Source organism: Triturus cristatus, chromosome 5_2, assembly GCF_964204655.1.
Source record: "Triturus cristatus chromosome 5_2, aTriCri1.1, whole genome shotgun sequence".
Taxonomy (NCBI): domain Eukaryota; kingdom Metazoa; phylum Chordata; class Amphibia; order Caudata; family Salamandridae; genus Triturus; species Triturus cristatus.
The window spans coordinates 955,682,575-955,704,870 of NC_140588.1; the positions used below are offsets into that span (position 1 = coordinate 955,682,575).

The 22,296-nt window shown below is 41.8% G+C and overlaps 1 protein-coding gene across 2 annotated transcripts in view; it reads right to left on the reverse strand.

Annotated features, from left to right (window-relative positions):
- Positions 1-22,296, reverse strand: part of LOC146829460 (SWI/SNF-related matrix-associated actin-dependent regulator of chromatin subfamily A member 1) — a 1,967,301-nt gene that overhangs the window by 1,194,425 nt on the left and 750,580 nt on the right. The window lies entirely within an intron of this gene.

A 22,296-nucleotide genomic window follows, 5' to 3' on the forward strand; every position in this document is an offset into this window, starting at 1 on the left:
CTGAGGGTGTAAGGGGCTGCTGGATGGACTACAGCTCCCAGGAGCCCGTGCCTGACCGCACCTGAGTCGCGGCCCGCCCACCCACCCACAAACATTTAAAAACGCTCGCGGAACCCGCTGGCGCGGGTCCCGCATCGCTGCTGGGGGCATTTGCATACCTGTGCCCTGTCGTATCTGGAGGGGCTGTGCTTGGAGCCGCTGGCCGCCGCTGAGGGTGTAAGGGGCTGCTGGATGGACTACAGCTCCCAGGAGCCCGTGCCTGACCGCACCTGAGTCGCGGCCCGCCCACCCGCCCACAAACATTTAAAAACGCTCGCGGAAACCGCTGGCGCGGGTCCCGCATCGCTGCTGGGGGCATTTGCATACCTGTGCTCTGTCGTATCTGGAGGGGCTGTGCTTGGAGCCGCTGGCCGCCGCTGAGGGTGTAAGGGGCTGCTGGATGGACTACAGCTCCCAGGAGCCCGTGCCTGACCGCACCTGAGTCGCGGCCCGCCCACCCGCCTATTGGCTCCAGTATCCCTTAATTTCATTCGATTCCGCAGCGCGGGACGCGCCGCGGGACGCCCAGGACGAAGCCCGGACAAAGGGCGGACAGTCTGTGACAGTCTGGGACAGGAGGGGGTAGGAGGGGGCCGTATACAGGCTTCTTTGTATGTTGTTAACCTGCCTAACCTGTTGTGTGATCTGCCGCAACGTAACTGCTATCAGGGTAGGGCAGTGAGTTATATGGTGGTATAACGGGAAGTTATTATCTGAGCTAGGCAGCCATATACAGCACAGGTTTATAGGTTGTTGCATATTGTGGTGCTAATCTGTTTTTGAGCATTGGTATTGGTCTAGCCCGGCTTATAATGTCTAAAGCCAAACCAGCGGTTGTGACGACCACTATGGATAACTATTTAGTTAAAATGGTGGATAAAATCAACCAAGAACGGAGGAAGTCCTTAGGAGGGCCGGGGCCTCAAAGCTCGTGCCCCTCCTCTCTTAACCGATCGGCCACCCAGTCAATTACCAATCCTGATGTCAGTGTTTCCATAGATCCAATGGATAGTCCCATCTTGGTTGATTCAAATGATACCATAAGCGAGGCTATTGTCATTTCCGGGCCCCCTAACGATGTAGAATCTGGTCCAGAAACTTTTATTGATCCAATAGTTCCAAATGTGCAGGCTCCGAGGCCACAAAGGTTAATACGTTCATGCAGGAACAATAGCAAGATTAATCAGCCTAAACGAGGGGGGAATCGCCCCGCCAAAAGAGTTGACCCTTCATTGTCTAATGCTCAATGTGACCAAAAAATGGTACTGGATGGTACCACGATCAGTTTAGACAATGAGCAACTTGATTTTTTGATTAATGCTATTGATGCCAAGTTTGATTTACTTGTTAAACCCCTATTGACCAAACTTGCTACAATATCAGATGAAGTAGTCAGATTGGGAGGTTTAGTGGATGCATTTATTAATGCCGCCACAGGAGTAAAAACTAACGATAATGAACTTGGACCTGTTTAGGTTCCCTTTAATACTCCTAATTTAGTTCTAACATCGGCCGTGAGTAGCAATTTAAGTTCTGGGAATGATTGCGATGCTGTTCCTGCTGTCCCCAACCCTCTCCCGCAGTCGTCTGCCCAAACTAAACCTTCCTTTAGCTCGGTACTAAGGAAGCAGGTGGGTTCCAACGCAAATTTTAATAGTTCTAGTAGCTCTCAGCCGGATTTACCACCGATCTGTGCACCTTTTGTGGCAGTTTTAACCAATGTTCCTCCATTAAGAGTGTCCGGAAGCAACCATGGCTCTGATGAATCCCATTCATCACTAAAGAATAAAACTGTGGATTGGCTCCACCGGCAGTGTGGCTTCCCCGTAGCTCTATCAGGGGATATCTTAAGCACTAGAAGAACTAATTGGGTGGGGAAATCCCACAAGACCTGTGGAGGGGACTGTATTGTTATTAATTTTCGAAACCCACAACTTACCTCCACGGTGTTGATCAAAGCCGCATCTCTCCCTATACAAGATCAAGGAATTTCTCTACGTCCCCTTGGGTTCTTTTATAGAGACCATGATATTCAACCTGATGTTGAGCGTCACCGAGGGAGGTCCAGAGATTTGAACATGTGTGCTGGTCCCACCATCCCCACGTCTAATAGATTCCAGCCCCTGAGTGGGCTTGATTGTAACGACTGACTGGTATTACCTTTGGTGGACCCAGGGACTGTGGTTGTTCCCTTGGGAGAGGGGAGGCGTAGTGTGGTCCCCGGGGCTCCAGAATCAGTGGAGGCTATTGGTATAAGTGGTTCCAGTGTCAATCATATTGATGTCCCAGTCGATTGTGGAATTGTAAGATCGACCACTGGTGATAGGGATAGGGTTGTATCAACTAAGCCCACTGTACCAGATAATTGGGGCCGGTGTTCTATTGCCTGTTGGAATGTTGCTGGTCTCTCACAAAAGGATGTTTGTCTAGGATGGTTTGATTTTATTAATAATTTTAATATCATTTGCTTTCAGGAAACCTGGAGTCTGGACCCCATTAATTATATGGGTTTTGTTTCTTACCATCTGCCGGCTGTGGCTTCCACTTCGGGCAGAGCAAAGGGTGGGCTTTTGACTCTGATCTCAGTGGAAGTACCACTTATTGTTAAGAAATACGTACCCATTGGGGCCCATTCCCAGATTTTATGGCTATATCAGAAGCTGGGTAGAAATATCCTTTTAATTAATTTTTATAATAATGTATTTGATAATACTAGGCAGCAGGTAGTGTTTGCTTTAGAGTCCGCTTTGGCAGACATAGTCACGGGAAACAATATAGTGTTTGATTTCATTTGGCTAGGGGATTTTAATACTGCTGTGTGTCCATCCCCCGCCCACAGGGTTTGTGGTTTTGTAAATTGTTGGGGGGAAGGCGTCTCTCATTTTCCCCATAATCCTTATGGAGATTCATTAAACAAAATCTTGATGACTTATGATATGGAATTACTGGAGAATTTGAAAGGTGCCTCTGGTGAAATCATCCCTACATTCACGGGCCGAAATGCAAATACGGTGATTGATTTTATTTGCATTTCATCTAGCCTTAACCCGTGGTGTACAGCCCCTTTGGTAGTTGATAATTTAATTAGTGATCATAACTGCCTAACTATGGAGGCCGTCCTCTGGAAGGCGAAACAAGGCAACAATATTGAACCCCACCGACCAAATGGAACCAGAATTAGGTGGAAGGGGGATAAAGCTGATATCTTGTCCAACTCCATTATTATTAAATGCATAAACGAAATTGCTGTTATTTTAGAGAGCAAAGAATTAACGGATGTAATTATACCCAAGTTTATAAACATTAATCTCATTATTGATGCTAAATTTACCAAGCATCTTAAGGGTAAGTCGTGCGGGCAAAGGGGGTGGTTCGACCACGCTAGCACTATTGCCCTTAAGGGTCTCAAGGAGGCACTTGTAGCCAAACCAAGGGATATAATTATGGTTAGGGAGCTCAGAGCCACCTATCAGGCTGCAGTTAAAAATAGGAAGGCCGAACTAAGACAAGAGGCATGGGACAAATTAGACCAGGCGGCTGAAACCTCGGATTCCTCCCTTTTCTGGGCAACAGTTAATTGTCCTTTTCTTAAGAACGATGAGATGCCCGAACTGACGGCAAATGTTAGTGCAGAATGTTGGGTCTCCCACTTCTCCATGATTTTTGACTCGGATAAATCTTTGGATGTTGGTGGTGGTGACTGGCCTGTAATTCCTTTAAATATATCCACTTCCGAGGTTCAGGATTGTATTTCTGTTAGTAAGGGAGGAAAGGCCCAGGGGCCAGACGGGGTGCCCATAGATGTTTACAAAAAAGAACCAGAGATATGGGGCCCGTTATTAACTAATGTATTCAATGCAGCGGTCTGTTATGGTGTCCCACACACCTGGGAGGAATCTATTATAATCCCTATCTATAAGAAGGGAGAGAGGAGGGACGCTAAGAACTACCGTCCAATCTCCCTTCTAGATTCCTCTGTGAAAATCATGAGTAGGGTGCTTCTGGTTAGACTAGAAGAATGGGCCGACTCAAACAACATATTGGCAAATTCCCAATATGGTTTTAGGAAGGGACGAGGGACAATAGAACAGTGCCTCAACCTAGAACTTCTTATAGGGAAGTATACGAAGGCCAAGAAAGGTTCTCTTTTCCTCTGCTTTGCAGACTTGAGCAGTGCCTTCGATATGGTGAACCATAAGATCTTATGGGAGAAATTACTAGAAATGGGGGCACCGGAGGGCATTGTTTATTTCTTGGCCCGGCTATACGCTAACCTTAGATCAAGTGTTCGTTACGGCCCGGGAGGGGAGCGCACCCCTAAGTTCCCTATCAGACGCGGTATTAGACAAGGGTGTGTGCTTGCCCCTCTACTTTTTACACTTTTTATTAATGAGGTCGATTCTGTTTTAAAGACTGTTGTGGCTGACGCCCCAAAAACTCTTGATTTCCACGTCCCAGTTTTACTTTATGCGGACGATGCCGTTATTTTATCTAGGACCCCTATTGGCCTCCAACGCCTAATTGACAGGTTTTCTCTGTTCATTAAGGAAAGGAAGTTGAAGATTAATAAAACAAAAACTTTTGTTATGGAGTGTGGTAAGAGCTGTAAAAAACCGCATTCGTTTTTTATTGAAGGGCATAAGGTCCAAACGGTGGACTCTTTTAACTACCTAGGTATTACCTTTTCTAAGTCAGGTAGCTGGTCCAGCGAGATCAACCATGTCAGGGCTAGAATGGCGAAATGTGCCCACGGGGTGTTTCAGTTCGCATCTAAAATAGGGGATAAACGGCTTAAAGAAATGCTGAAAATCTATCAAATGAGTTGTCTTTCTATTGCTCTTTATGGTGCTGGTATTTGGGGGCATGTTCCGAGTGGAAGTCTACAAGTGGAGGAAAACCTCTTCCTAAAAAGACTCCTAAGTTTACCCACATCGGCTTCTACCGATTTGGTGCACAGGGAGTTTGGAATTCAACATCTTTCAGATTCTGTCGCCCTCAGCCCACTTATGTTGTGGCGTGCAATCTGGGCAAAGGAAGAGACCTCCCTAAATAGAGCTATCATTAAAGATTGTTTCTCTATTGATAATTATTTAAAGATTCCATGGGTCAAATTTGTCTCGGGTAGTTTCTTGGTGATCTATGGTCTTAATGTAATAGAGGATTACTATGCAGCTTCTAGTTTGACCAAAAATGAGATGAAATCTGTTTTTATGAGCCATAAGACTGAGAGGTGTGGGAGGGCCAGTGGTAACTTAACTACCTGTTTGTTCTACGGAAGCTTCTGTGAGACGACAGAGTTCCAACCGTATTTGAGTTTTGTTACCAGACCCTCCAATCGGTTCGTACTGACAAGATTGCGTTTTGGGATTGTTCACCATCTGGTGGCATTTCCAAGTATCAAAAAACACCCGATTGGTCCTTGCCCATGTGATAATACTACCGCACAAAGCACCATGCATTTTTTATTGTTTTGTCCACTTTATGGCAATTTTCGTTCAGCTTTTTTAAAACCTGTTTTTAAGAAGTATGGAGTTAGGATTGTAAATGATACCATGAAATTGTTATTTAACCCGACACCCGATGTCTGTTTCTTTACTGCCACTTTTCTTCTTCGGGCCATCAAAGCTAGGCCTAGTATGATATTTTAAACCTTTTTTAATGTATTTTAACTGTCTGATCGATTTTGTTAAAATGATGTTGTTTTTAATGCAATGTATGTGCTTTTATGGACTTTGTGTTTAAGCTCCGAATAAAGCCTTATGAAATGAAATGACTAGGCCTCATGTTATGTCTTTCACTTTGCACGCACCAAAAGTGCCACTTTTAAAAAGCATTTGACTAGGCCTCATTTCATATTTCATGTGCCATGTGTTTTCTCTTGCATCAAAATCTGTGTGCCAATTTTAATGCAGTCTGTCTGAAACACAAAACAGAGCAATGCTTAATCTTGAGAAATCTAGCTCTATCAGCGGATAAGAGCGGGAACGTAGTAATCTGGGATCGAGCAGCCTATACTACGGAAGCACACCACCAGTTAAGTGATGTCAAATACTATGAAAAACTGAAAAACAATCCGACAATAAAAATAAAAAAAGAGATGGATGATAACATTTTGGAATGGTATCACAAAACCTGATTGATGAAGAAGAATGCAAATACCGGACTGTGGATCATCCAGTAGTAGCAATGACTTATTTTTTACCAAAATTGCATAAATATCAAAAGAAACCACCTGGCTGACCCATTTTATCTGCTAAGGGCTCACTGCTGCAGCCAACTGCAAACTATATTGACCATTTTCTAATGCCATATGTAACTACACCCAATTCATATAAAAAAGACACTAACGACCTACTGAGGATCTTGCAAAATACACCATGGCAAGAGACATATCAGTTAATAACAAAGGATGTCATATCCCTTTATACCATCATAGGGAATGAAATGGGACTGAAAGCGTGCATTTTTTTCCTCCAAGAAAGAAACAATCATTACAGTGACCATAACAAAATGTTATCAGAAATCATTTAAATTTGTCTGACCAAAAACATCTTTTTATTTGGCGAGGAGATTTATCATCAAAACAATGGACCGCTATGGGATTTTCCTTTAGTCCCAGTTATGCCTGCCTGTCGATGGGATGCTAGGAAAAAGAAGTGGCTTGGAACTCACAAAATGAAAGATCAACTAACAAAATCATTAGCTGGATATGCTTTATAGATGATTTACTAATCATCTGGGATGGTACAAAGTCGGAATTCCAGGAATATTTTGAATATATAAACACCAGTGAAACAAACCTAAAATTCACCTATGAAATCAGCAGTGAACGGGTTATTTTCCTGGATACAGAAATCTATTTCAAAGGCAATCCAATTCACATGACTCTCCATCGAAAAATTTCAGCAACAAATGCCACTTTAGAAGCAACCAGTTTCCACCAACAGTCACTAATCTCAAGTATCCCATATGGTGAATTCCTCAGAATTCATAAAATTTGTAGCGAAGAAGAGGAATGGCAAAAACACAGTGTAGCAACCGCGCAAAGATTTAAACGTAGAAAATACAACAAAAATGTAATAAAAAGATGGTGGGAACAGTGAAACAAAAAGTCACATGAAGAATGTCTCATCCGAGAAAATAAGGAAGTAAAATCTGACCCTGAACCCATCAGGCTAATCATGGATTATTCCCAAGAGAGCAAAGAGATAACAAAAATCCTGAGAAAAAAAAAAGAAGTTTTTGCAGTTGGATAACACTGTGGGCAAATTACTATGGAAACATCCAACCATCACCTACCGGAGAGCAAAAAACCTAAGGGATCAATTGATCCACAGCCACTTTAAAGGGAAGTAAAAGAATGATTCTTGGCTGAAAACAAAGGGATTTATAAAGTGTCACACCTGCAAGGTCTGCCAAATTGCTAAACCAACAAAGGAAATCAAACTAGCCAATAATAAAACTTGGGAAATCAGGGAACTTATTACATGCAAAACCCAATTTATAGTATATGTGATGGAATATCCATGCCCACTAAAGTATGTGGGCAGTACAATCTGTGAGTTGAAAAAGCGAATAATGGAACACGTCAGAGCCACAATCAATAGGGACAGAACAAATGCGGTGGCAAAACATATGGAGCAATACCACCAAAGTGATTGGAAGGTGCTCAAATGCTATGGGATTGAAACAGTGCCTAGCGATGAACGTGGTGGAAACAGAGAGAAAACTCTGCGCCAAAAATAATTGAGACATATCCTTAATCTGCGAACATTGACACCTCATGGCCTTAATCAATCGGAAGAATTATACATTCATCTTTAATTCATGAACCAGCTTCCCTAAGGAATTGAAAAACAGAAAAAAGCAACAAAAAAGAGAAAAACTGTACTTTAACAAAAAATCAATATGAATTAGGCAATAAGACATGAATGGGTCCGAATAAGTTAAGTAAAGACCATCCCCCTGGCGGGATCGAAAACAGAGCATATTGGAACCCACTGGAGGGAATAATAGAGGTAATTACAAAGAAAATGAAAAGGGAAAAAAAACAGAGTATCCTGTATGAACTTATGGACCTTGACGCAATCTGAATTGTGTGGGAATTAAATTCACTTTATGACACTGTATAATAATTTTTTGTATATAGTTGAAATTATTTAAGTCAATTTGTTCACTTAAAAAGAAAAAAAATAGGACACTACATCTCCCATAATCCTCAGGGGCACTTGTGACATCAGACAGGAATGATGTAAAGAACTTTGAATGTATTTTACTAGCGTTCACAAACGTCATGTCAGGATTGTGATCAAGGTATTGTGAAATACCGAAACGAGTTGGTTTGTCGCCTGTTTCCTTGCTGACAAGAATGAGGAATTAAAAATTGCAAAAATCTACGGGAGTGCGACCCATTGTTCTTCCGCCTGGCGAGGATTGTGTGGTAAAATATATATATATATATATATATATATATATATCAACCCAACTTTGCCCTGCAATTGAGCCCGCACTCACCGCCGGTATTGTTGAGACATCAACATATATATATATATATATATATATATGTATATGTGTATATATATATATGTAGTGGTCCAGTTGAAGGCTGAGTGCCGAAACGCGTCGACCGTCCTTTTGTGCGTGTTACTGATGTTATTTTGCTGAATAAACACTTCAAGTGTTCTCTGTGGTGCCGTGCTTTCCTTCATTGCGACGAACCCCAGGACTAAGGGTGAAGCGAGAGAGAAGTTTGTTCTTTATATATATATATATATATGTATGTATGTATGTATATATATATATATGTATGTATGTATGTATATATATATATATGTATGTATGTATATATATATATATATATATATGTATGTATATATATATGTATGTATATATATATATATGTGTATATATATATGTATATATATATATATATGTATGTGTATATATATATATATGTATATATATATATATATCCAAGGAACTCCGCCCTCAATATCCAATGTACTCGGAAAGACGAAACCGGACCCAATCTTCTGTGCAAAGTTGTTTATTGATTCATAGGAATCCCATACACCGCCATGACGCGTTTCGGCCTCAAGAAGGCCTTGATCACATGACGCTTTAGTGAAAAGCAATTGGTTTATATAAAGTGAAACTAATCCAGTGACTAATCACGTGATCGGCAGGTCGATAGACATGGAAGAGTCCTTATGCCTAGTAGCCTTGCACAATGTACAAAACCTCATAACTTTACTCTCCATCTGTATGGACAGTAAACAAAGCAAACACACATTGATTTGGGCGAGCCATATTCAAATGGAAAATATTATACAATTAACAGGAGAAAGTAAATAACACATCCCCTGATAAAAAGCGGCGTATATATTTCAATACAAACATGTACTTGATGTGCAAATTCTGCAAATGTGCAAATTGCGCATAGATGTAACAACATCATAACATACATCCTTTTGAAATGATTTGACATAATGCCACAGTGAGCAGATTGCGTAATTGTGTCAATTGGAACCTCATATACCAGTTTATCCGATCCAATCCATAAAGCCTTGCAACCCCTGTGGGTAAATTGTGCAAATATGCAAATATACAGCAAGAATAGCACATAGTATTGTACAGTACGATGATAACCTAATATAAACTATAAATGAAGTTTATACAGTCTAAGAGCAAATATAGCACCATTTCATAATACCATGTAAAGTGTACAAAGAATTACCACCTTAATGGTCAATTTGTGTAACTGTGCAAACTCGGACCTGGGGTACCAATTTTGCCCGATCCAATTGGTACTCGCTCCCAACCCCTGTGGGTAAATCGTGCAAATGTACAAACATAGAGCAACCATAGCAGCTATATAAAATACAGTACGATGATATGTTTGGTAAACAATGATTGGAATCTTATATTTTCCCTTTGCAAGTGTTGCTCAGAAAAAACAGATCGTAAACCTTATATGAAACATCCCACAAAAATACAAATCATTTAACCCATACTAAGTCGAAATATACAAACTAATCGCCTCTGATAGAGTAGTAAATCTCTGTTACCCCAAATCACCCCTGTGTTTGTTGCAATGAAAAATTAAAAGAGTTGGTTAGAGGAACTAATATTTCAAAGATGAATTAGATCTGGTCCAATGTCACAAATCTATACTGCAAAAAACTTTCCTTATGCTAGACCCACCTATATCACGCTTTGACATATACAAACATACTATTGTATTGAAAAAAAAGGGGGGGGGGGGGTTTTATTCAACGGAAGCGAGCGAAAAAACTGAAAGAGGCAGATGTTATCAGTCTAAAAGATATTGTCCAAGACAAATTCTAAAAACCAATTAAATTGGATTACTGGAAAATGTTATTGTGAAAGCATGTACCCTGTGTCTAATATTTGGCTTAGTCCGATACCACGATCATCAAGCCATTTGCCCCCATGGCACATAGATACAGTATTGCGGTATACAAGCAATTGACAATTGCCATATCAGAGACTAGTGCGCAAGGTAGCAAGATCACAGCCAGGTATGCAAATCTTCACTTGTATTAAGACCCACAGGAGTTTTAGAATCGAATTCGATGATATATTTGGTTTCTAGTCTTCTTAGTAAGGATTCACGATCACCACCCCGGCGGAGCGGAAATACTGCATCCACCAAAAAGTAACTTAGGTGGTCCAGACAACTATTGTGCTTTTCTTTAAAGTGTCTGGCCACTGGGTAGTTATCATCCTGGTTACTTATGGCTCTCATGTGCTGGAGTACACGCTTGTGCACCTGCAACTTGGTACTCCCCACATATTGCAGGCCACACGTGCACTCCAGCACATAGACAGCAAAGTCAGTCTTACAGGTTAACTTCTTGGAGATCGTAACCGGGACAACATTGAAGGGAGTTATGTAAGTGGTTTTATTTCTGCCATATTTACAAGCCTTACACAAGGCACATTTGATGAACCCCTTGGTAGATTGAAGCCAGGAAGCATTCGATCTTACCTCTGGACTACTGCTGACCAACATATCACTCATTGAGCGAGCTCTACGAAACGTTAGTACCGGGGATTTCGGGAGAGTCCCCCCGATGACCGTGTCGCCTTGAATTACACCCCAGTGTTTCTTGAAGATCATGCGTAGTTTGTTATGCTGTCGGCTAAAGGTTGTAATTAGTCTCGGAGGTTCACTGATGGTATTTTGTTCAGACACTTGAGTCTTAGAACTAGTTTTAATGCACAGTGCATTTACATGGGAGGTGCTATTGGCTCTTCGAATGGCGCTATCTAACAGGTGGGTCTGATATCCCCTATCCAGAAATCTACATCTACTTTGTTGCTGGGCCTTAATGCAATCCTCATCTGTGTTACAAATGCGTCTGATCCTCAACATCTCCCCATAAGGGATGCAGCGTATCAGGTGCCCTGGATGGTGACTAGAGGCATGTAACACTGTGTTCCCTGCTGTTGACTTCCGGTGCAGTCTGGTACGAATCTGGCCATTGAGTATATACACCTCAACATCTAGAAAAGCAACAGAAGTACTACTGATGTGTGATGTAAATTCCAGATTGAGATCATTTACATTCAGCTCTTTAATAAAAGAACTGGCTGCTGTTTCCGACCCCCTCCAAATAAGGAAGAGATCATCAATGTAACGATACCACACCACGATATGTTTATGCATGATATCATTAAATTTAGTTTTGAGGACCTGCTCCTCCCACAGTCCCATGTGCAAACATGCGTAACTAGGGGAGAAGCAGGCCCCCATCGCTACTCCTCTCAACTGTTGAAAGATCTGGTTCTGAAACAAAAAGTAGTTATTGTTCAAACAAGTCATCACCATGTCTAGCAGCATTCTGTTGTGTTGGTACATGTACATTGGTTTAGTTCGTAGAAAGTGTTCTATTGCTCTATTACCATCCATATGGTGTATACTAGTATACAGACTAGTAACATCAAGGGTAATCAATAAGAAATCCTCCTGCCAATCAATAGTCTCAATCTTTCTTAGGAAGTCTCCAGTGTCTTGTAGGTGTGATGGTAACCCCTTAACATGTTCCTACAAGATGAAATCAATGTAGCGGGAAGTGTTCTCCAACATGCTATTTTTAGCTGAAATTATTGGCCTACCAGGAGGCACGTCTGGGTTTTTATGTATTTTTGGGATTAGGTAAAAGGCTGGAATTACAGGATGGTTGGTCTTGAGAAATTTAAACTCATCATTGCTTAATAGCCCGGCACTCTTCCATGAGAGTAGTTTGCTGTTAAAGCTATTCCATGCAGATTTTACCATTTCCCAATTGGCACGTCTATAGCATTGGCGGTCATTAAGATGTTGCAAAGCTTCATTCAGATACATTTTTTTGGGCCATAGAACAATGTTACCTCCCTTGTCTGATTGACGGATAATTAGATTGTCGTTATCCTGTAGCTTTTTCATAAGGCTGCCATAACAATTGTTCTGTTTGTGTTTACTCCACTGTGCCCGTGTAGTGGAAGTATGCAATTTCTTCAACTCAGTTACAACCAATTCATTATATGTGTCGATGTTGTCGTGCAGCATTATAGGGTTGAAGGTCGATTTAGGCTTAAATCCTGTTAAACCCGGCATATTGAATCTTGGCTCCCCACTGCTGGTTGATATGGTGCTGTCGAGTGTCTCTTCCCTATGCAGAGATTGTAAGTCACTTAGTAGGTCTAAATCCTTAACCGTAAATAGAGTGGTGCTAACGTTGTCATATAGCCTGACTTCTTGATTCATTTGCGGTTTATTTTTGTTGAGTGAGTAAAATTTTCTCAGTTTCAACTTGCGAGTGTACTTATATAGATCAATGCGTGTTTGAGCATAATTAAAATCATTGGGCGGGCAATAAGACAGTCCAAGAGACAAAATTTGTTGTTCTTTAATCGTAAGCTGCATGTCAGTCAAGTTGATAATCGAGAGAGAATTGGTAATGGGGCTTATTGTTTGCGATTCCATTTCTTTTGGTATTTCTTGTGTTGTGGCTTGGCGCTGACATCTGTTTTTGTTGCATTGTCTGCGCTGCCTTCGTTTGCGGTTGTTCCGTTTAGTTGTTTCCGATTTTGTGCGCGAGGTCTTAGTGTTTGTCTGCGATCCTGGCGCAGGCAATCCACCTCCTGCGCCAGGGTAAACTTTGTAAACCCCAAACCTGAGTTGCCACGATCACCTTCAGCTTCACTTTCAGGTGCAGAACTCAAGTCAGATATGGACGTAGATGCCTGGACTGTATCCTTCATATTGGACCGTTGCACCGGCATATAGGTTCCTGCTTTGGCTTTTTTAAAAGAATCGAATTTTCTTGCAAACGTAAAAATTTGCCCATTCTGGTAATCTAATTTGTCTCTCTGAAATTTGAAAACTTTGAGTTTTTTAATTATTTCTTCTTCCTTAGTTAAGCGCACATGCATTTCCTCTCGGTACTTTTTCTCCAATTCAGTAGCACCTATTTTGGATATGGCAACATTCAGTTCGTTGATTCGAATCTGAAGGGAAGCTCGATCACTCTCCACATATTTGATCAAGATTTTGACCAATCTACTTGAGGCCTCCAAATTACATTCGGCCCATTCCGCTAGCATGTTAGGATCCGGATTTTCGTAGCTAGGGGCCAACATAATTCGGAGTCCAGGTAGCGAGAGAGTGACTTGTGCTCCCACCACTTTGATTGTTCTGAACGCATGCTTTTTTCCAATTGCTTGAACATATCCTTTAGATCTGTGTTATCAGTTCTAGCCAACACCGGCGATGTATCACGTGTTGTTGCTATTATTGGTAAATCATCAAACATTTCAGCAGCCGCTTCCTCACGGCTTTTCAAAGCGTCGGCGGCCATGGTATCCTAGTAATTAGAAACTTTATGAGAAGGCTAATCACAGCTTACTAACCAATGTTGTGTGCTGTGTTTGCCCGCACACTCCTTTACCGATAAGTATAGTCTTTGGGTTCCTACCTTGCGATGCTTGAGGCTGGGTATACTCTCTGTTCTCGAGAAATCCGTTCGCCTGTGGCACTCATAGGAATCCGTGCGGCTGATCGGGGGCTGGCATGGCATATATATATATATATATATTCACTGAAAAAACCATAGGTTTCACACACGTTATAGTTAGGAATTAGCATTTAAAAAACCTTGCAAATTCACTTAAAAAACCATAGGTTTCACACAAGTTATAGTTAGCTGTACATTTCACTCGTAAAAAACCAATGAAATTCCACGTTATAGTTAGATCAGGTAACTATAACTTGAGCGACCGCAATGCACTGCTGATGACGTCACATATTACATCACTTATGACATGGTCTGTGACATCATTCATGACATCAATGATGACATCTGAAATGACACATTGTGCATTGCGGTCGCGCAAGTTATAGTTACCTGATCTAACTATAACGTGGAATTTCATTGGTTTTTTACGAGTGAAATGTACAGCTAACTATAACTTGTGTGAAACCTATGGTTTTTTAAGTGAATTTGCAAGGTTTTTTAAATGCTAATTCCGAACTATAACGTGTGTGAAACCTATGGTTTTTTCAGTGAATTTGTACGGTTTTTTAAATGTTAAGTTATGTATTTATTTTTAATTTTTGCGCGCACGGTGCGCGAAGCGCACCGTGCGCGCGCTGTGGGCACTTGGTGCGCTTCTCGCACCGAGCGCCCACGTTGCGCATTTCGTAGCGTGCACGCCTCCATTTTTTACAAAATATCAATTGTTTTTTTCTCCCTTGGGGGTCCTTAGATTTATATATTAAATTCTATTTTTTTTTTTTTTTTTTTTTTTTTACTGTACGCGTACGGTAAGCTTACCGTACGCGCACTCCGCGATTTTTTTTAAAAATTATTACATTTATTTTTCATACTTTTTGGTCCTTCGTGAACCCCCTGACGAACGCTAGGGGGTCTGCAACTCTCTTCGTTGCCCCCTTTTCATGTGATCAACCTTTGTTTTTCAGTGCGAGAGACAGAAAATGGCGGCCGATACTTTCTGATTTCGACCGATTCGAATGTTTACAGTCCTGTAACCACCAATCAGAATTGAGCTCGCGCACGGCACTGTACGCGTACGGTAAGCTTACCGTAAGCGCACGGAGCGCGCTTACAGATATATATATTGATTTAAATGCTATTTTCTCAGGACCTATTGAACAGATTTACACCAGACCTGCAAAAGGCACATCCCTGACCTGAGGACTACCTCTCTGCCCAATTTCAAGTAATTCTGTTCAGCCGTTCGGGCTGTAGCTCGGACTAAAGGTCCTATGGGAAAATGCATGGGGAAAACGTGTTTTGGGACCCCCCTTTTTTCTCAGCCCCCGCTTGACAAATCCCCCCGAGACTTTCAGGGTAGGAGCGGAGCGTAGCGCCCCATTAGTTTTGAAAAATTCGCGAGGATTCGTCAACCGGCGCCAAAGTTATTCCAAATAGAATGTTGCGGATTTCCTATGGAAACACGGTCCTAACTAGAACTATCTACTGGCGACCACCAGTAGATAATATATATATATATATAATGTTTCAAGGTGATCCATCAAGCTGGGACCCAAAGAAAAGGGGGAGTCCTGCAATAGATGTCCTTAAGCAGCACTACCGCAAATACTGCTGAACGGAATTACACCAAATTTGGCAGGAAGCTAGATCTTGATAACAGATTGCGTTTTTTGTTATCTATGGTTGGAACCGCAAGAGGCTCCCAAGAGGCTTGTGGGAGCACCAATTCAAAAACAGAGCGTTCTGATTGGTCCATCAAGCAAGCCAGACCCCCCCACCCCTTACCAGGCCAATTCGCTCCCACGGGAGTCAGACTTCCACTGGAGTAAGCGCTCCGATTGGCTGCCATCAACATGAGAAACATGCTGTTGGCAGTCATTACAGGACTTGAGGACTTAGTCCTCTGTCCTGAAGTTAAAAAAAGATGATATAAGGGAGCAGGGTAGGGATACCCTGCGGCACTATGCCGCATGGTGGGACCTAAAGGGTGCTCTCCTGGGCCCAAAATTTATAATAACTTAGCAAATTTTGCTGCGATCCTGTAGGAGTCCCATGCAAGAAGCAGCTGCTCTTTATAATAAAATACATCCCCGGGGATGGAGATCCAGGGGCCTAAATAAGGCACCCATCCCTTTTAGAGATCAGACGGCCTTGGCAGATGGGATACCAGGGGCCTGAAAAGGCTTGGGCAGTGGGGCTACGGAGCCCACCCTCCCCATTGAAAAAAATGCACAGCCCCTGGGGATAAGGTCCCTGGGGCCTGATAAGGCTATGGGGGGGGGGCCCGGTGGCCCCTGTCCCCTTTTTATTGCATTTGGCCCTGGGGGATGGAGTCCCTGGGGCCTATTAGGGCTTCGGGAGGGGGGCACCATTCACCCCTCCCCTTATTTTTAGCTCTGGGGATGGGGTCCTAGGGCTCAGGAAGGATCAGGGAGGGGGAGGGGTGTGTGGCCCCCACAAATTTATTTACTGTATTTAGCCCCAGGGGTTCTCTTGCTTATAACTTTGGTGCTGTTTGATAAATCTCCATGAAACATTAAAAAAAAAAGATCTTCCATGTCAGCTCCAACCTGGAAAGTTTCATGGTGATCTATCAAGCAAAGGGAAGCGAAAAAGAGGGTCCTAAAACACATTTTCCCCATTCATATTTCCATAGTAACTTTAGACAAAGCAAGAGCCCATATGCCTCAAAGGATTTACAGCAAATTTGTTAAGAAAGCAAAAGCTTGGTCCAGAAATAGTGCTTTTTGTGATCTAATGTACATCAGTTTAGTAGCTCGCCAAAAATCCACAAAAGTTTAGAAGACCCAGCTGTGCGCCCATTAATTTCTGGCTATGGGTCGGTTCTAGAGCCTGTCTGTAGATATATTGAGATCCCCCGTAGAACAGTGACATCAGGACAATGGTATGACACGGATGTGGAGGATGTGCAGTGTGTACCTTTTCCCCAATACACTAAGATTCTAGAGAGGGTGGATAGAACTTTCCCACTTGGAGCATTCTCCAACTGCAACATGAGAAACGTTTAAGTGGTTAAATGCCCATGCATGAAAATGTACGTTGCACAGATGTCACAAGTGATCAAACAGCACATAGCCCAGCACAGGTGCAGGATCCGTTGCAAGGTGGAAAGAGTGCCTATGGTGTGTCACTACCAAGAACTGCAACATACTGAGAACAATTTGTACTGGCGGATGTGGTTACACTGGATAACCGTGGAGGAATATCAGTGATGTACTCGACCAAAAGGAATGCAAAATGAATGGGCGTGCTCAAAAGTACGAGTATCGGATGGAATGATGTGAAAAACTCAAGACGCCTTTCGGTTCTTCATACATGACTCTAGAACTGTTACCCTTGATTCAGATCTGTAAACGACTGGGATTGTTGCACTTTGCAGGCAACGTAGATGGATACAGATCATGGTGGATGTGGTTGTAACAGTCCAATTTTGATTCTTTTCATTAGAAATTTAACAAGACTGGTTTGGCTTATTGTTGTTGAAAAGTGACATATCGAATACAGCACTTAGTAAGTTGCAAGGTGTGTGTTAGAGTGCATGTTCTAACAACACACTTGCGTGGTTTGAATATATATGCACAATGAGAAAACTAATGGTTAATATAACTCATCACGATCAAACGCACTTGCATGCACTTATTTTATCATGTACATACACGGCATATCCAAACAAGGATCAAGACATGAATTATCCCCAAGCATATCTTTACATTGAAAGGCGTAGTAAATAAAATTGCAATCCTAAAGGGTCAGTTTTGTCTTTCTTTTGCTCAGGTTGACCTGAGAAAGGTTTCTTTGGTCTTGATTTCTCCCTTGAGATTTTGGCTGAATCAGGCTGATTTTATGCCTTTCAATCTCCAGTTTTACGACAGCTGGCTTTTGTTTCATCCCTTGAAGAGCGGTGCTAACTAGCCTTATTTTTCTAGATGCATTAAACGTCTCCCATCATGATCACTGACAATTTTGGCAGAGAATATTCTACAGATTTTGCGTTTCTTAGCATTCTAATTCATGTAGAGGCCTCTTATGAGGGTCATCTGAGACAAAAAACATAGGGATCACAAGCTTAGTAAAGGCTTCGCTTGGATTTCTTTATGATGTTGCCTTTTCTCAGAGGCGGTACGGTTGGAAGTCTACTTGATTTATCTGGTTTGAAGCAGAGCAAAGCTCTGAAAATCTCTACCACACTACGTGTGGTAGAAATATGTGAAGACTTCTGGGATGGTGAGGCAGAGAGCACTTTCACCTCATTGGCTGAAGTTTGGCTCCTTTAGAATGAGGTGGATGTACTCCTAAAGTGGGCACTGTCTGTGCCTTTTCAACCTGTCAGTGACTTGTAATGCTGTTAATATTGATAGAATCGATGCCAATGTTTATAATAATTAGGCTATCCTGTTTTAAGTTTAAACCTATAATAACTGATAAAACCCCACCGAAAGGGAAATAGCCCTCACCAGTGTAAACATATAAGCACTGGGAAAAAACATGCACAACCACAAACTAAATGCCATTCAAAGAAAGGAAAAGGAGAGTAAAAGAGTCATTTTTATTTCTTCCTGAAGGGGCCAATACAATGCAACTTTGTTATAAAAGGTAGCAGCAAGAGAGACTGGGCTAACATAATTCTGCTTGCGTTTTGTTGTTTCGGGATGTCACTAAAATATTGTTTCTTCTTCCTTCAGCTTCTTTCAGTTTTGTGGTCTTTGGTCTAAAGATGCAGGGTTTAAACGCATGTTTTAGATCTTGTTCAATTATTTTATAAACTGTAGAGAATCAGGAAATATCAAAATCATATTTGATGTTTTGGCTATGTTTGATTCATTCATTAAAATGGCTAGTTTAATAAGAATCTTTTGCAATATGTACCATGACATTTACCCACAGAGAATGGGTGAAACCCCTTGATACATCAGCACCCTATTCTAGTGAGTCAGTATTGATAGCAGGTGAATTGTCAAACACCCCAGGCTTAAACATTCAGTGCAAGGTGTAGTAACAGGTATACGTGAAAAGAGTACTATCACCAAGCATCTGGGCTAGTGGTAAAAACATGACCCCAGACGTTTGGAAAACATGGAAAGCAGTGTCACTTGGAATGCTGCTGCAAAAAGTTGTATTTGCAGTGATTCAGCTAAGTATATGAAAAAGTTGTATGATGACTTGTCAAAATTTATACCTAAGCTGAAGTGCTTCCCTGTAAGAGATTCTTGCCACTTGCTAGATGGTATGCTGATAGCATCTTTGCAATCTTCAGATTGCGTGGGAACTCAAACACAAATATTTCTCATTTTGTTTCTTTGTGTGGTATCAAAAGAAAAGAGTCATCCCAACTTCATCATCTTGCCGGTAGTTCTCAGTCCTGGAGGTCGTGAATACTATATTATCCATGTGGCAACGGTTTACAGAGTGATGATGCCAAAGGCAAGAAATGTGAGACTTTTAGTTTGTATATTGATAGTGATGTGAAAAAAGTACACTCTAGTGCATTCTTAGATTTTTATAGGAAAACATGACTGCTGTAATGGACAAAATCAAAAGGCTAGAGTCTGAAAACACCTTGTCTAGCAAGTGTTCAGCATAATTGGTGTAGATGGGAAACATCTCCTTGATGGGCAAAACCTTGGCAAAACCTTTAGTGACTTTGGCACTGCAACATGTTCCATGTTAGAGTGCTTGCCACTTGGTAAGCAAAGAAATGTTGAGAAGCAATTCAGGAAATTGTATTTCACAGTGTATGAAAAACGGCTTGCAATGATGCATAGAAACTGTGTATGAAAGCAGGGGATGTGCTAAAAAATGGGAGAGAGTATGGGAGCCCTGACACAAATATAGAGAAATTGGGGTGGATACATAGATGCTTGTTGAATGGGTAACTTTCTACTGTCTTTACTGTTCCCTCATGAATACTTTGATATTGAATTCTGTGGTCCTTCCATGTATTGATTTATAGAACTGTCTTATACTGCATGGTCTCTTGAGCATTGTTAATAAAAAGAATTTTAAAAAAATGTCTCTTCACCAACCATGGCATTTGAAGTCAATGAAGCCTTGTTGTGGTATTCTGCACAAGTTTTAAATCCCTTCCGTAAAGGGTAATTTTCTCTGGACTTTCAAAAGTACTGCTTCATTTTTGACCCCTTCAATAACACTGAGGGTATATGCGCCCAGTTTAACACATGTCACAGACCCAGTACCACAGAACCGCAATCTTCAGGTGCACCAGTATTGGCATAGAAAACTATGTCAGAGGCTACAGTTAGCAAATTGTGTACCGGCTGTACTTGGCGTTGCCCGTCTCAAGTGCCAATGTTGGGAGGGGCTTTTCACAGATAAAAGTTTACATGGGAAAGAAAGAGCGAACGCGCAGGACCAAAGACTTACTGAAGAAGTATTGCATGGTGTACGACAATAAGTTTGATTTGTAAAAACGTATTTGGACCTCATGTACACTGTATACCATGTACTATCAGGGCACAAAGCAAGCAATAATAAAAGCAAAGTGTTCAATAAACACCAGAAAAACACTGTTTCTGCTGTTTTTAATAGGGCAGAAATGTGTTACCACTGTTTTTTTAAGGTATTGAAATCACTGGAAAACATTGGAAAAAAACCACCAGAATTTACCAAAAATAGAAACTGAAAACAGGAAAGCCTAATAATAATAATACATTCACACATAAGAATAAATTTGCATTACTGGTATCAAATTCGCCCATCATGAACTCTCCATGAACACCGACTCTGCGATCTAGGCCTGAGGTTACCGATTGACAGGTCACAGGTGGGGTGGCAAGTAACTGGCCAAAAAATGTGCGAACAAGAAACTCAGGTCAATCCCACAGATAAGCGAAACACCACCACAATGGTCCAGGGAGATAGGCCCCAATAAAGCACACATGGCCAGAGGGGCGCGAGCATTCCCAAATCACCATAAAGTCAGATGCCAGGTGGAGTTAGTAAAACATAGCCAATCAGGACACAGCACACACAGAGCATGCAGTGATCACGCACCGCTCATGTGGGGCATCTGGACACATTACCCAATAGCCCCTATTGTGTCCACGCAACGTCGAGGCCCACCTGCATTTGTAATCAGGGGCCTTATTTATGACTCCACAGAAAAGGCCTGCATTCTTTTACTAAAAAGGATAGACGGAAGTACTTTATGCTACCCCAAAAAAATTATAAAACCCTGTTCGGACTGATTGTACTTTTTTTTTTTTTTTTTTTTAAATATTGTGTTTATTAAATAGGTGTGACAATACAGCGGACACAAAGTACAAGGTTTAGAAATATCAAGACAATACAGTAGAGCAACAGTAATCAAGTCGAGCATAAAGTTTAGAACACAGTTCTTATTTCCCATCAGTTATGGAAAAGATCAGTCCCCACCCTTGCTGTTCGTAGTTCCTTCACTGGAGAGACACATAAATCACCCCTCGATACATTCCATTTAGCCCCTTTTTGATCCCATTTCTTAGGGCAAACCCTGTGCTTAAATACTTCTTACTCTGCAATCATCGCACTGTCCATATCATTTACCCATCCTCGGTACGTCGGCAAGCCCCTGGATCCCCATTTTTGAGCAATATTTCTTTTGGCAAGGGCGAACCCCAGTGAGACCCACGTACGTTCGGTCTAGTTGAGGACGGTGGCCTCCCTTACGTTTAGTAGACAGTCGTGGGGAGTTGGTAATATCTTTCTCCCCCTCCTCCTTAAGTGTGGAGATAATCCTCTCCCAGTAAGGGCGGATATTCAGACAATCCCAGAATAAATGAAAAAATGTGCCTTCCTCGGCACACTTCCTAAGACATCTGGGGTCTCCACCCCATGTTAACCAGCGTGCCTGCCAAGAGATATGCTCTGTGTAGGGTTTTTAATTGAATTAATCTCAGCCTCATTGAAATAGTACCTTCTTTGGAGAGAGTGCTTCTTGCCAGTCATCATCCTCCAGATTTCCAACATCCATTTGCCAAAGTTGCCAGAGACGTGTTAATGGATCCGGCTTATTGTTTATTAGTTTGCGGTATGTGAGAGATATTGCTTTACGTGACATGGGTTCCATTAGGAGTCTGTACTCTAGTGGGGAAGCCTCGGGTAGAGTTTCACCACTCGTAACAGCGGTTGTTATAGCGTGTCGTATTTGTAAATATCGGAAATCCTCCGACCCAGCTAATTGATATTCTGCTTGAAGGTCTTTGAATGGGACCATCTT